The sequence below is a fragment of the Puntigrus tetrazona genome, chromosome 9, assembly GCF_018831695.1.
Source record: "Puntigrus tetrazona isolate hp1 chromosome 9, ASM1883169v1, whole genome shotgun sequence".
NCBI lineage: Eukaryota > Metazoa > Chordata > Actinopteri > Cypriniformes > Cyprinidae > Puntigrus > Puntigrus tetrazona.
The window spans coordinates 933,550-948,228 of NC_056707.1; the positions used below are offsets into that span (position 1 = coordinate 933,550).

Sequence of the window (14,679 nt, forward strand, 5' to 3'; positions counted from 1 at the left end):
CAACAGCTAAGTGTCTAATTGAATCTAGATTTTTGTGCTGGAAATATTTTTTAGGAATTTAGTTAGCGGTTTTTTTGTATAAAAGATGGTTTTAAGTGTGTTTAAAGTGGTAACTAAATGCATTTGACCTTTTCTGTGATTTTCTAATTGACTGACAAAATACAAGTGAGAAATTAAAACCACATTTACTACACACTATTCCTTTATTCATTATTTATCAAACTACAACACGCATCGGAACTGATGAGACTCTCCAGAGTCAGATGCCGGATGTCTGGTTTTCGGCTGCAGGAACGTCTCAGCAGATCTAAACATCCTCTGGTCAAACAAACACAAGGAGAGTGAGGGTCCAAATGATATGTAAAAAAACACCCACAGATATGACTTCTCATCAGATGAACACAGACAAACTGAGATGTTAGAAAACAATCTCTTGGAAGGAGTGTGTGAGAGAAATGCTACGCTCAAAGTTTTCAAAGCCCTTCAAAGAGTAGTTGTTTCTCCCCTCACACAAAGTGGGACTATACTTGGGTGTGTTTCCACAAGTTAGTTAGGTTAGAACAGGTAACTATAGTTGCTTTTACCAAACACAGATTTTATTTATTGTTTTAAGTGCAAATTGTTCATACACGCTCACCGACCACTTTATTAGGTTGACCTGTTCAACTGCTTGTTAAAGCAAACATCTAATCAGCCAATCACATATCAGCGACTTGAGGCGATCAGCTGCGATTGAAAGCCAGCATCAGAACGGAGATATCAGATTCCAGATGATCCTACACAATCCTCTGGGGTCGGAAGAGAAGACTGGACTGAACTAAACTGACAGAAACTCCAATAAACACTTGAAGGAAGTCTGTAGAAGAGCATGTCTGAACACAAGACGTCGAACAGATAACACTGAGAAAGAGAAGTTCACACCGACACGAGAAGACTGAAGAAGGCTGAGTTGTGCTGTGACGTCTGTCCTGAAGTGTGTCCAGGGATGTGGCACGCTGTGTCACAAATCTCACATCATCGCCAATGAGGGCTTTCAATGAGCCCACAGACACTAGCAGCCTGATTAATAAAGATTTGATCATAGAGTGTACATCACGGCAAAAAAAAACGTCTTTGACGTGGAAAAGTGTTCAGTGCCACGTCAGGGTCTGAGCAGATGTACACACTTTTAATTGTGTTTTATAGTATTGCAGGTTTTTACATATAAAGGCTGTTCTTGCAGCTCTGTTCTAAATTATGATGATGTTAATTAATTAGGAGTCGGTTAAAGAGAGAGAGCTGAAAACATTTTCCCATTTGAAAGAGAGGCACACGTGTGTTATGGAGGCATCCCTCCAGCGTTGGCCCTTACTATCGTTCTAACCACAAGACCCTTAACTTACAATCTGTATTAGAACATCTCTGTGTCAGAGATCTGCATCATGAACTTTCACTGGAACGGTGTTAGTGTTTAGAGAGACACGAGGGACAGAGCTATCTCTCAAGATAGGAAACACTGACCGCTGAAACAGAGACATGTCACAGACAGATGGGCATCTTCTTCTTCCTCATGTCTTTGGAGTCTTGTTTGGACAGGCGTCTCTTGAGCTCGTCCGGCACGCGTTCGTAGCAGTGCTTACACACCGGCTTCAGGTCCATCTCCACGAATCTGTCCCTGAACGACAGCACAACAAACACACTCACTGAAAACGACTCTTGTTAAAGCACGTGTCCCTGGGTAACACTACATCATTACAGGTCAAAATTAATATATACTTGCAAGATCTGTTCACGATAACACGATATCACACTTAGAGAACAGTGTTCGTTTTTAGAGAAATCTCGACAATTGATTAAATATGGTTTGCAAAACTCGAACGTGATCTTAACGTTCAGAAGCACAGGAAGCCAACATGTTGCTGTGTAGCACACTTGTACACACTTGAGGGTCAGCTTGGAGTTGCACGTGGAGCAGCCGAAGCATTTCACACACCAGGCCTTGTTCAGTGCAGACACCACTTCAAAACAAAAGAGAAAAGTCAAGCACACACTGTAGACTCTTGGCTATAAATCCTCAGGTAATGATCTCACCATCTCCCTCGATGACGTGGTTGCAGTGGTAACAGACTTCTCCAAGAGCTGTGAGAGAAGTGTGATGCTCATGTTAAAGGGATAGTTTGCAGAAAAATGAAAAGATCCCCAGGGCACACAAGATGTAGGTGACTTTTTTCTACAGCAGAACACAAAATGATTGTAAGCATTGGATGTCTTCCTTGGGTCAATTCATGGAACTTACACGATTGGTCTGTATTTATATAATTTTTACCTCATATACACCACAATCTCTGACTCACCTCATCTCATTCACAACATCCGGCACGTGACTCTAGCACATAGATATTTATACATAGATGACTCATTATATAAACTTTTACACTATATTCGCTCCCCCATCCAAATAATCAGAATCAGGTGTTCTAATCACTTTCATGACCACAGGTGTATAAAATCAAGCACCTAGGCATAGAGACTGTATTTACAAACATTTGTGAAAGAATGGGTCGCTCTCAGGAGATCAGTGAATGCCACCTTTTCAACAAATCCAGTCGTGAAATTTCCTCTCTCCTAAATATTCCACAGTCGACTCAGCTGTATTATAAGAACATGGAAGCGTTATGGAACAACAGAAACTCAGCCACAAGGTGGTAGGCCACGTAAACTGATTTGGAGTGGGGTCAGCGGAAGCTGAGGCGCATTGTGCGAAGAGGTTGTCAACTTTCTGCAGTCAGTCTCTTCAGACTTCCAAACTTCATGTGTCCTTCAGATTAACTCAAGAACAGTGTGCAGAGAGCTTCATGGTTTCCATGGCCGAGGAGCTGCATCCAAGCCATACATCATCAGGCACGCTGTCACTGGACACGTTCTCTGGAGTGACGAATCATGCTTCTTCATCTGGCAATCTGTTTGACGAGTCTATGTTTGGAGATTTCCAGGAGAAAGGTCTGACTGCATTGTGTCAAGTGTAAAGTTTGGTGGAGGGGGGATTAGGGTGTAGGGTTGTATTTCAGGAGCTTGGCTTGGCCCCTTAGTTCCAGGGAAAGGAACTTTGAATACTTCAGAATACCAAGACATTTTGGACAATTCCATGCTCCCAACTTTGTGGGAACAGTTTGGAGCTGGCCACTTCCTATTCCAACATGGCTGTGCACCAGTACACAAAACAAGGTCCATAAAGACCTGGTGTGGATGACCTTGACTGCCCTGTCCTGACCTCAACCTGAACACCTTAAATGAGAATGAGTGCCAGGCTTTCTCGTCCAACATCACTGTGTGACCTCACAAATGCACTTCTGGAAGAATAGTCAAACATTCCAATAAACACACCCCTAAACCTTGTGGAAGAGTTGAAGCTGTCATAGCTGCAAACGGTGGACCGACATCGTATTGAACCCTATAGATTAGGAATGGGATGTTACTTATATACAATATACTGCCAAAAGTATGAATTTATCTATGTGCCAGAGTACTGACCCCCGAATGACTGAAATATAATTTGTTTTCGCCTGAGCTTTGAAATGTTTGGTGCTCATTGCCTTTCATTATATGACTGACAGACTGCAACGGTTTGAGTTAGAAATCTCAGCTGGTGTTACTGAAGAAACAAAGTCACCTACATCTTGGATGCCCTGGGGGTAAGCAGATCAACGTTTCATTTTTGGATAAACTATGATTTTAAGATCAATTGTCAGTGAATATAATTAGAATATAATTAACACTATGTAAATTGAACATTAATTATATTTGTCTACATATACATAAAATCAATTCATGTTTGGGATTTATTCCCTATTTTCACAAAATTTCCACTGGAAGAAATTGGCATCCAAACAGAATTTAAAGTGATGTTGATCTTGATCAAGTCTTGAATTTGACACGAATACTCCTTTTCACATTTTACATGCACATTGTAAAAATCTGACTCTACTGGTAAATTAGTACAGCATTAAGATCCTAAGGTCTGAAATTTTTGGACCTTAGGAAATCGTTATCCTTTCCTATCAAAATGCTGAATTCGATTTACAGTAATTGCGCTTTAACTGACTTGCACTAATACAACAGAACAGGCATCAGTTTATATTCTCAAATTCATATCAGGATATTTAGTATTTTTCATCAGGGTGAATAACTGAGCACATTTACAGACTTTACCTGGTTGTAGTGAGTCTCACAGTATGCCAGGCCCTTGCGCTCATAATGCGAATGACCAAGAAAAGGTTTCTCACATTTAGCACAATACGAAATGCTGCAGACAAGAAGACGACAGGTGATGATAAATGTCAAGATCCCACGCCGGACTGGTTCAGAGAGATGGGTGTTTTGGTCAAATACCTCCACGTGCCACTGTTTGCCCATGGCGTTGACCACGCGGCCTCGATGGGTCTCCTGCAGGCGCCGCAGATGGGCACACCCAGCTTATCATGACATGGCAGACAGTAGAGCTCCCCCGCAGTTCCTGGCCTCGGCCGTCAGCTCCTTCCTGAAAACAGAAACCGCTGTGGGTTCAACGACTTACAACGACTTTACAAGCCCTGAGCAGAGGAACAATGTTAAAACAGGCCAACACTTTATTCTGAAGGTCCACTAGAGACATTCTACTAAGAGTAACTTCACATATCAACTAGCAGTCATTTGTAGACTGTCTGCTTAATATCTTCTAACACTTTATTTTGATGGGTCAGAAACTTTATAAGTATCTGTCAACTTATTCTACTAACCCTAAACCGACCCTAACAGTCTACTCTGAGAGTTAGTAGACATGTAGTTGCTAGTGATGAGAAACTTTATAACATGTAGTTCTAAAGTTACTTCTAGTTAGTAGAATGTCTAAAGGACTATTAAAATAAAGTGTAACCAAAGCAGTCATGTCTATAGATTTGAATAATATGACCGATAAATGCTGTGAACCATCCCATCACTGGTATATTTTGAGTATGTTACTCACCCACAGTTATTGCAGTTGAAGTGGTCAGGATGGTACGGGTCATTCTTGAAAATCAGCGGGATGTCATCCACAATGGCTTGACATTTCTGGCACACGTACTTCCCCAGACTGTGAGCCTTTTCACGATTATGACACGGACGGCACAGGTGTCTGTCAACATAAAGCTAGTCACTCGATTCGAAGTCACATTGAACTACTTGGTCCTCTTTTACTGCTTGTGTATGCTCTGATTTGAAATTGGAGAACCTACATAAATGCCCGCAATCATTTTTATAAAAACTGTCTTTGACGTGGAGAAGTGCTTAGCTTTACTTCAGGGTCTGAGCAGACCCATATGTGCATTTTTGTACGTACATTCATTCTATGAATCAAAAGTATTTATATTTAAGAGATGAATGCAAGATCAATTTTAGGATAGTTTTTGCACAACATTTTATAAATGAGGACCTATGTGCTTTAACAGAGTTGTACAACCCTGTTGAAATCCAGCCTATACTGTTCAGGTATGTTTTGGTTCGAGCTGATTTAAGCTGGACTTTAGTTGGTCATGAACCGGTTTAAGCTAGGTAGAAACTGGCCAAGTCCTGTATAACCAGCACAGGACCAACTAAAGACCAGCTCAAACCAGCTGCCAGGCTTCAGAACATACCTAACCAGTATATGCTGTTTAGTTCAGCATGGAAGGATCACACAAAGTCCCTGTTGGCCCTGAATAGAGCAGCGACTGACCGGCCTGCGTTCTTCACGGCCCACGTCTGCGAGCACAGTCTGGCACAGATCACAGCAGAAACAGTCCGGGTGCCAGCTGCTGTTCATGGCCTTTATCACACGGCCAATGATGAACTCGCCTTGAAACACAGCACATGTGACACACATGACACAGATGCACAAGCAATGGCCGGATTCAGCTCCACGCTGTGTTTAGCTCCTGACTTGACAAACTAACTTCAAATTTAGTAATCTGTGTTGTACATCACAGGGGATCTAACCTGGAGCTTGAGTCTCTGTCCAGGACAGCAAGTCAGATTCTTTACTGTCAACTATAAAGACTGGGCGGCCGTGAACTACCTTTTTATCTTTTGCTATCAAGTGTATTTTGTTCATTTCATTAATGTTGTCTCTCTTCATTGTAAGAATGAAAGCTGATTTTTTAAAAATTCATTGTATCTAATCCGATTAGTTTCAGGCACATGTTAGCATTTTACAAAAACAGCCCGCAAATGTACAACGTAATAATCACAGATTTGACAGCGCACTGTATTTTTGAACCTTTAGTTATATAATACAGTATAAATGCTTTATAATTTTGCAGGTTATTACATATTGTTCCCTTATACTTAGAAGTATGTACTGTGGAGGAACTCTATAGGTACAAAACAGATGCGCTGTGAATTGTGTGTAATTGCTCGGTACATCACGGGCTGTAATCTACCATTCAACGCAAAGGGACACTTTCTGAAGTGACGACTAGGTGATCTTCATGGTACTTAAACACTGTTACAGAGTAATCAGACTCAAGCGTGGAGTGTTTTCTCCTGTCTGGGGTCTTCAGTGTCTTCTCAATCAGGTTTGTCTACTCACCACACTGGTGACAGCACGGAGCAAACAGCATCTGGAAGTCATGCTCGCAGTATTTTCTCCCCTCAAACTGCAAAAACATGTGCAGAATGTCTCCATCATAAAAACATTTTAATATCGAACTTATTTGAGATGTAATTTATTAAGAACATTCATTTTTTTAAAATAAAATCCACTAAGCCTTGTTAATTCTTGACAATGCTGAAGTGAATTACATTGAACAACAGCACAAACTGTGATGTTTGCTGCAAACAGCCAATAATGTCAAACGTGGATCAATCACTGTGGCCAGATCTCACTCTCTATAAGTTAGTCATGAAGCGTTTATTGTATCAAAAATCTAGGGTTAGTTCAAACTAAGCAAATCTAGCAGCTTGTAGACTGTGGTACAATCATTAATATGACTCTACACACATGCCAAAAGAGGTTCCAAATCTGCAAATGAGCTTGTGGACAACTAATTGATACTCATGTGTCAGCTGTGTAAAATAGAATGAATGAATGTGAAAAAGTCAATGAACAAATCAATTCAATATAGGAGCCAGTTTCAATATGCAGCTCCATCAAACATTCCCAGTGTGTTCTGGGCTATTGTTGATGACGGTCAGGTGTGTTGGAGCAGAACTGGGTTGAGATCTGAGCGCCTCACCTCATAGAAGAGTCCCTGGAGGAACTGCTGAAGCACTGCGCGCAGACGAAGCACTGCTCGTGGTACAGCTCACCATTACTGTTCACGATCTTCTCTGTCGGGCGTGAAGCTCGCCTTACAGCGCCACAGATGGCATTACTAACGATTCGTCATGTTGCTGTGAAGAAAAACAAACGCCCATCTTATAAATCTCTCACAATGTGCCAAATGATTGCATAATTGTTACCTGGAACCAATGGTAAATAAGGCTTGTTGTGGTTCTGATGAAGCACTTCACCCATTAAACTAAATATTCTAGCAAAATCAGGCAACTCACAGCTCTTTCCTCTCACAAGAGACTCAGTACATGACACAATGTCAAAGTGAATGACAGATAGGAAACTGAAAGCAGTGCTACATTACGCCTTGTGGAGCCCGGGGCCCTAGTTATATGTAATAAACTGGTAAGTCAATGTAAAATGAAAAAACTAAAGGCATGTCAAACTTGACAAGCATAAAATATGCCTTAATGCTTAAACAAGGAGTTTACAACCAGAATTCTGGAAATGTTGGGATGTTTTTTACATTTGAATAAAATAAAAATTGAATTCACAAAGAGAACATAACGGATGTTTAAACTGAGAAATTTCTCCACTAAATGAACTTATTTCAAATTTGATACAGATCGAATGCACAGGAACCACAAAGGACTGGAAAAGCAGGAAAGTTTGAGAAGATTCAGCTGGGAGAACATCTAGCAACTAATTAAGTTAATTGATATCAGCTCTATATTATTTTTTATTAGCTATAAAAGAGACATCTTAGAAAGGCAAGATGGGCAGAGGCTCTCCAATCTGTGAAAGAGAGTGTGTAAAAAGATCTACAGATGAAAACTAAAGCTCTATCATGATAAAAGGAACAAGGTCCAGAAGCGCTGTCACGACTGTTTCACTGTGGTCAGATGAGTCCAAATTTGACAACCTTGTTGGAAATCGTAGAAGCAGTGTCCTCATGGATACTGAATGTGTTTTTTGTGTCAGTGATTTGAGTTCATGTTGACATTTAGTCTAGAACTACAGTAAGATCCATTTCAGATCCATCTCTTTAATAAGAATAGCCAGACAGGCAGTGATCTACAACAGAGACAGGGGTATCAGAGGCATTGGCAGAATCATAAACCGAGCCAAGCGAGGGTCGAGGCAGACAGTGAAACGGTCCAAAGTCAACACAGGAACTCAATCGAAAACAGAAGTGCTCAGAATTACCAGCCAGGAAAAGATAAGACTTCACAATGAAATGGAATCTGAGCACTGTTTATAAAGAGGTTAATCAGTGCTAGCTATGGGGGCATGATGGGAAATGTAGTTGGAGATGTTAGTACTATGAGAGGGTTCCTCTGGTGGTCGTCTCGGAGAGAGCATGACAAAAGATCATGTTCACACACAACAGTCTGCATTTCCTCCTGATTTCTGCAACATAGAGCTGCCAGTCAATACATGAGAAACAAAGTAATTGAGAAAGTAATTGTGATTAAAAACACACTGAAACTAATCTGTTGTAACAGCTGTTCTGTTCATAACATTTGGAATAAAAAGAAGGCCTAATTTGTGTTCTGTGTGTTCACAGTTTTCACTGCTGATCTACACATCTTCTATGATTTTCATAGAAAAATGCGTGATATAGCATACAAGCAGAAGAATGGTTATTTGTACTTATGATTACAATAAAAATAATTATACAGCTATAATAACTGGAAGTAAATGACACAGGAAGCCTGGCAATTTAAAAAAATCAAATCTGGTCTTCTGATGCTTGAAACGGTCTGCCGCTTCTACAGATATTGTCTGAGAAGACCAACAGGTCGAGCTCTGAGGCAAACCATGATCTTTTAACTAGCGCTTTAACTGTTCAGCAACCTATGAGTGAGCGATGAAGCATTCACAAAATGTTAACCAGTACAACAACTGATGTTAAAGGACATGTATCCAGTAGCTTTCACTAGTATTTCCAGCTGCAAATTAGCACGTGGACACAACGCATATCATGAGCAGTTTCTCTGAATCCCACTAAAAGACCAGGTCCCTGTCATGAGATTTAACGATAGTGACACTTACTGACATTTACATGAGCAGACGCTATTTATCACACCTAAATCATGCAGTGTTACGTTTATATTACACGCAGTTAAACATGAGTAGGCTACGCTTACAGTTTCTGAATGATTTCTGTTACTGGAAACATTCAGTAGAGTAATAAATACTGTACTGGGCCCTAGATGTCTGAAACACCACACTCACGAGCGCACGAGAAATCACAGAACTCCTTGTAGACTTTGACGTCGCTGCGTCTGGGAATCTCGGCGTCCTGGAGGCCGTTGATGCCATCTTCTTCCATGATGATCCTCGGAGCGAGTCGAGCCTGGGCTGTATGAGCCTCAGAGTCAAGAATAGAGCGAGTCCGGTCATCATCATGTGTCAGAGCGGCAGACCCTGCCTCACCCTCACTCCACTCAACAAACTCTTCCAGCTGGATTTTCACACTAACCTTCAGAGCAACAGCTAATTAGCCTAACGTGTGTTAACCTAGACATCCTTTAGTAGTTCCTCACACCGTTTTTTGGTGAAAAGTGTGCTTTACACGTATTTGATGATTGGAGTCTTAACTGGGCTCCTAACGCCAGCAGAGTTGACTGGCATTCTCTGCTCTACTGCCTCGGTCTCTATAAATAACGTTCAGCACGTCTCCAAAGCCGCAGCTGCCTCTGTGCATGAAAACAAACTGAGCTAAGTTGGGAATTTGGGGCATGGAAGCTCTTGACCTCCTGTAAAATGTCCTACTGCTCTCTAGTTATTGTGATTCTGTGCTGCGAAATCTCTTGATGTTTTTATTTTTAAAAGTCATTTATCCAGACTAAATGGATAAAAAAATAAAAATAACAGCAAATATAAAAGGTAACTGTGATGATGAATAGAAAGAAATTCCGCCTGTTCATAATGTTAGCAGACATGCATTACTTTTAAAAGAATTGCTGGTAACACTTTAGAATAATGGAGCATACTCTAGATTACAGTGTGTCTGGTCAAATATCACACATGTATGACTGTACGCTGTGTCTGATAGAAAATATGTTAAAGTGGTTAAGGTGTTTCTCACTTATTAAAATTATTTAAAGTTGTATTCAAATGATGAATGGATTACATAAAGACAGTGAGTAAAGAGCACTCATTTAATAATCATTTCATCTCTGCACTTAAACATCCCTGGTGTCTTTGGGGTTTTGTCAAACCATGTTGTAGGATGAGAGGACTGAAGAGTGTGCAGAGCTAATATTTTACATCATAAACAACAATTGCAGCATTACTTGGCTTAGACATAAACAAATGCTATAGAGATAAAGCGGAAAAAAACGCTTTCAATATGAGCTTTGATAACGTATTTAGAAAAGTGAAACTTGGAGATTCATTACATGTAAAATAAACCATTCTTCAAAGTTGTTCTAAAATATCCCAGAGATTCCACACAGGGTTGGTGTCAGGACTGTTGTCTGGCCCGTGACGATCACAGCACCTCAAACCATCACTTTGGACTGTCTGGGCCTCTTTTAGTCTTCCTCTGGAAGCAAGACCTTGATTTACAGATGAAATGTAAAATTTGCTTTTATTTGAAAAGAGAGAAAGAGTCCAGATATTTTTCCTCCTAGCCCAGTTAAGATGTTTCTGTTTCAAAGCGCCTTGACAGCTCTTTTCTGAAGATGTCTGAGCGCTGAGACTCCAGCTCCAGTACCTCCTTCTGAAGCTCTCTCAAGTGTTTAAATCAGCTTTATTTGTCAGAATTCTCGTTTGTGTCATCCCTGTTGTTGCTCTAACACCTTTTTCACCCCATTTCTTGTTCTTCCAGTAAAGCTTTGATACAGCCAGCTCTTCAGTAAGGACCTTCTGTGACTCAACCTCTTTATGGACGGGGGTCAGTGATCATCTTCTGACCACTGCCAAGTCACAGTCTTTCTTGTTATTGGGGCATCAAAGAACAAGAGATACCTATGGATTTTATATTGTAGGGATGATCATTTAATGAAACTCAAATATAAATATTTATAGGTAACATTTTAAGATACTGATTTATACTGTAGACTTATATTTGCAGTTCTTTTGAGTTTGTTTTTAGTACAGTATATGGACATATTTTTACTTTGAATTAGAAACAGTAATATTACTGTAATGCTGACAAGCACTCAGTCTGCTTTCTATTACAGGCATTCACTGAGAGACAGTGTTTGAAACACATTTATGTCCTGTCCTGAATATTTATGACCAGCACCTAATTTTGTTATGTAAAAATATCTGCAGATCTCTGACATCAACAGTAGAAGCAGAAGCCTTCTACAGGACAACTCAACAGCCATCAGCAGTCAGTTCACACATATGAGCTTCACACTGTGTGTGTGTGTGTGTGAATGGACACCTTGACACCTCTCCAAGATACTTTGAAGAACCTATCTGAGAGACAAGACTCAATCCATGCGGTTTCTGAGATTCTCTTCTTAATAGAGTTGACGGGAGGATCTGAGGTACAGCAAGGACAGGTTTGAGAAGCACTGCAGTGGAGGATGGTTTTAGATCTATTCAGACAATATGTGAAGTTGATGCAGATGTTGTGTAGTTGCCAGAATACGGCAAAAACGTGTGAACGCTGAACGCAGCTTTGCTGTAGAGCCAGAATGAGATAGAGACCATCAGTGCTGAATAAACAGGATCTTGAAGAGACCTAATGTGATGTGTTCAAGAAGAGATAACACTGTCATGGAACCTAAATGAGGGAGAAAGAGCTGTAGTGCTTCCCTGGATCTAAAGAGATCCACATTACAGACTGGAAGACTATATATTTCGGCAGAGAACATCACCCGTTGTAAATTAACTTTAATGCACGTTTATAGATGAAGGATTAAGATCAACGTGAAATTAAGTTTTCATGTCTAAAAAAACTTCAAAGGATAAACGGAGCAGCTCTCAAAGCTGTTTAATCAGATATGTTCTCTGACAGACCAGATCAGTATTTACACTCATCCACAAAGACTAACAGCCTTGAGACAATCTCGCTGGGAAAATTGTTAAGGATATGATTGTATGATATTTTTATTATATTAAAAATATGATAAATATGATCAACAGTTCCTATGTATGATTTACAGCACAAAACAATCTTCAATAACCCAAATCAGAAAAGTCCTGTCAGGTCCCGAGACGTCATACACAGAGCTGATGTGTGCTTTCATCTGATGCCTGACCAGCTGTGAAGATACGACGCCCAGCCCGAGCCCCGAGACAGCACGCCGACTCCTCACCTGCACACACACACGCACACACGCGACACACACGCGCACACACACGCGCGACACACACGCGACACACATCGCCACGCACACACACTTTAGAGTGCTGGTATCACGACTTACACACAGAAGTGTGTATGATCACAGCAGAACTTAACTCAGCTCTTCTGAACATGATTATTTCAGTTTGATCTTTGTAAACCAGACTATAACTTTAAATATTTTTTCTCCACCAATAACACTGACTCTGGATTTTCATGTTTTATGCGCTGTAAAAACTTAGTGATTTATGTAACAGACATCCTCTAATCAAGGTGTTGTGACTAGACTTTACTGAAGTACAAACATCCTCATCACGGTCAGCAGATGCTTTCTGACCATAGTGAGGAGAAAATTCAGACACAGCTCAGCATCTTCAAGTTCGGGCTGTGTTTGCTCTGAAAGTGCTCTGTGTGTGTGTGTGTTTCTCTGAGCTGTATCCAGCACTGATCATAACATTACATTTCTTCAGGCCTCACGCTTAGCTCACATCAAACCACCACGCTGGCAGCAAGGATATTTGCTTTGTTTAAGGCTGCGAGTGACGACCGTGGAGCGATGGCGGCCAGCTTGCCCTCTCTCCTCGGGCTCAGCTGCAGCAGTGTGTGGATGACAGGAAGCAGAGCCTGCCTCTCGCTGCCGGAGCGCAGGAGCATGAACTGAAGCAGCACGCTCTTCAGATACCCAGACTGGCTACAGACTCTCCCCGCTCCTGATTACGCTCCAGACGCCGCAGCTCGCTCTTCCAGCAGCTGCACACACAGACAGATCTTCAGAGAGAGAGAGAGAGAGAGAGAGAGACAGAGAGAGAGAGAGACAGAGGAGAGAGAGAGACAGAGAGAGACAGAGAGAGAGAGAGAGAGAGAGAGAGAGAGAGAGAGAGAGAGAGAGAGAGAGAGAGGGAGTCTGTGTGTGTGTGTGTGTGTGTGTGTGTGAGAGAGGTGTGTGTGTGTGTGTGAGTGTTTCTCCACAGTGATCTGCTCCATCAGTAGACAGCGCTGGTAGCTCCTCTGGTCTCGTGCAGCAGACTGCTCAGGTGCTCCACGCTCAGCGGCGGCAGTACTGGAGCTTCCTGGAGATAACTCCTCTTACTGGGCTCCATGTGCCAGACGGCAGGCTCTACACACACACACACACACACACACACACACCTGCTATATGCTATTTGTTCTCAAATACACATGTTTTGAGGTTGATTATTTCATCTCTCTGATCAGCACCAGAATGCTTTGGATTCAGCCTCATTCATTATTAAAAGACATATTATTGGAGATGTGGTGAGCTCCACCGATCATCTCTGTTGATTCATACAGATTACATCTTTCTGCTTATTTCTGACCGCTCCCAAGCTTTCACAGCGCAGTGTGAGGTTTAATGTGTTCGAGCAGGGGTTCATAACCCTAACACCGCTCAAGCATCACAAACCCAGGATGAACATTTCAGCTGTGAAAGCCTGATGGACGGGCGGGTTAGATATATTCACGCAGGGTTTGGTGCAGGCGACGCCGTGGCGGCCGCAGTGTCTCGGTGAGCGTACTGCGTTTGAGGTCAGCGAGGTCAGCAGCTGCTCCAGAGAGGCAGCCAGCGGGTGCTGCTGGATGACAGGGACTCGGTCCCGTGGTCTCCATGCCTCTCTCTCCTCCTCTCTGGCCATGCGCCTGGCAGCTCCAGCGAGGCACGTCCACGGCCTCCTCCTGCTCTGCGCGCCAGCGCTTCCTGCTCCAGACGGCTCTCTCTGCAGCTGGAAGGCTGGGCCTCAGGCCGCGGATCTGCTGCTGCAGGGTCTCAGCGTGCCATAGTGCTCCTCCTGCAGCTGGCGCATCTGCTCCCGGAGCTTCGCCCCGCGCGGGGCCGGTCTGGCGCTCAGGTGGGCACACTGGCGTTCGGGAGGCGCAGAGAGAGCTCTCTGACTGCAGCGCCAATGACCTGGGACACACCACACGATTTCATCACGGGAAAAAACGTGAAATACTGAAAATAGAGGAGGACAACTGCACCATAGATTATAAGGCATATATCTTGAGTAGTAGTGAATCTAAACACATCACTTTCAGCTTGTCATTAGATGGTAAAAAGGTCTTCCTGCATGAATCTGAGGTTTCTGTGCGCACCTCTCGCGCCTTT

General features: G+C 42.2%; 1 pseudogene; it reads right to left on the reverse strand.

Moving 5' to 3' along the window:
- Positions 1 to 189: 189 nt before the first annotated feature.
- LOC122351439 lies at positions 190 to 14,209 on the reverse strand (annotated as a pseudogene).
- Positions 14,210 to 14,679: the final 470 nt, after the last annotated feature.